A 2,076-nucleotide genomic window follows, 5' to 3' on the forward strand; every position below is an offset into this window, starting at 1 on the left:
CTGCTCCCACCCCAAAAACCTGAGCCTAATTTTCCATGGGTTCTGCCAGGAGGAAGCATCGAGAGCAGAAGGAGCTCCCACCTATGCTACCAACACTCTAAGGACCTTTTGAACAAAATTTATTTTCAAATTCTATACTAAGATGCAGGACACACTCACAACCCAAATTAGGAGTTATTTCCCAGAAACACCTTAACATTTCATTAGCTTTGACTTTCTAGAATTAGATTGTTTCACCGAGTACAAGCAACCAGCAGTGGGTGTGGGAGAGGGAGAGAGGACTGATAAAAAGTTTTGCAAAAAGGGGCAGGCTCCTCCTCCCGAAGCCCAGGTCTTAGTAGAGTCAAGTATTTCTTTGATAGAAACCTAATCCATGCTTTGTTAATCACACAACGCCATTCTGCGTCTGAACTGGGACTGGTTCTGTGCCCAGAGTGAGTCAAAATCACCTCAATTCACCACGGTCCTAGACCGCAGGACAAGCCGGCTCAGCGTGACGTCGTCGACCCTTTACAAAGAAAATTGCTTTACTGAATTTCTTTAATTGTGTAGTGGTTTGCTTATTAATCCCCAATTTGTATTCGTGTCTAGGCGATCATAGCAGCGAGTCTTGACTTTCCCTTTCGTTTGATCCTGAATTTCTTGAAATTTTCTTTTCTACGTGAACAAAGAAATGCATGACTGGAGAAGATCCCTGATAAGGGACGATTTCGTAGGGATGCAAACATTCCTACCAATATTTCTCTTTAGGAAAGGGCTGCCTTCAAACAAGGTTTTGGTTGCAGGGAGGACGAAGAATCGTCAAAACCTCGGCTCTTCTTGAAGGAAAGGGAAACATCGTTAAGACTGAGGTTTGAACTTACCAAAAAAAAAAAAAAAAAAGTAGTAATAATCTTTTACTGGCCGGGATGAATGAGACGTTCTTGGTCAAACTCACCTTATTTTTTATAAGACCAGTAATAATGACCCCTTTCTGGTTCAGCATAGTGTTTTTTAACTGGAATTAAGAAGAAAAAACTTAGTCAAATTGGGACGGAATCAAACTTACCACGTACCAGACTCTCATACCCGTAAAGTCAATAAATTAACCTTCCAAGTAGGAAGGGCCCGTAGTCGGCAGGACTCGAACCTGCGCGGGGAAACCCCAATGGATTTCTAGTCCATCGCCTTAACCACTCGGCCACGACTACCTGGAGGAAACACTTCTCCTTAGCATTAAGTAGCTGTAGAGAGGTTTACCTCTTCATAAGGTCACATTTTACACCAGAAAGTGTATTTGCTGTCAATGTTTCTTACTCTTTGACATTATTTAGGCGATTATCATGCTGTTACATCAAACTGGCAGATAACACTTTATCTTCAGAACTGAGAGGACTCCTTACTCTGATGTGTTGAAGAAACAAAGCTAAACAGAAGATATTCCAAAAGACCAGCTTACTGTTCTGTCTGTCTCTGATAAGGATCCATGAGATACACCCACAAATGGAACAGACTCTAACAGTCACTGCAGAATTATATGGTGTATCAATGGCTTGAAATCCCCTAAATAATGGTTAATTTTTGACTTTTAGAATGTCCATAATATAGTGGAAGATTCTGCAGCTGTTAAAAATCTTGGATCAGGTATATGAATGCAGATCTTGGGTTCACCAGCCCCTGCAGCTAAGTGAATCAGGAAAAACCTCTTTTCTGACCCATGAACGTGGGAAGCTATAGCCTGGACAATTGCATGAGCCTTTTCGTTGATATAAATTTCTCTCTCTGTATACATATTTATATGTTTTACTGGTTTTGCTTCTCTGGAGAACCCAACCTAAGACATTTGGTACCGAGAGTGGTTCTAGAGAAACAAAATTGTAAGGATGAATTTTCTAAATTTGTTCTCATGTCTGATTAGTCTTAAAGATGTTGGTGACTCTGATTCAAGTAGTAAACTGGGCACTGCTAATCCATGGCATGAGGTGGCAATTCAAAGACAAAAAATGTCACCACCAATAGATCAGGTGTTGGTGAAAGATGAGGCTCTGGGTGATTGCATGTATGATACCTTTCTACAATTTTGTCATAATGAGAAGT

At 40.8% G+C, this 2,076-nt stretch overlaps 1 non-coding gene across 1 annotated transcript; it reads right to left on the reverse strand.

Annotated features, from left to right (window-relative positions):
• Positions 1-1,108: 1,108 nt before the first annotated feature.
• Positions 1,109-1,190, reverse strand: TRNAS-AGA (transfer RNA serine (anticodon AGA)). Its single transcript has one exon. It is a non-coding gene; the product is annotated as a tRNA-Ser (tRNA).
• Between the last annotated feature and the right edge of the window lie 886 nt (positions 1,191-2,076).

Source organism: Elephas maximus, chromosome 1 (assembly GCF_024166365.1).
Source record: "Elephas maximus indicus isolate mEleMax1 chromosome 1, mEleMax1 primary haplotype, whole genome shotgun sequence".
Classification (NCBI taxonomy): Eukaryota; Metazoa; Chordata; class Mammalia; order Proboscidea; family Elephantidae; genus Elephas; species Elephas maximus.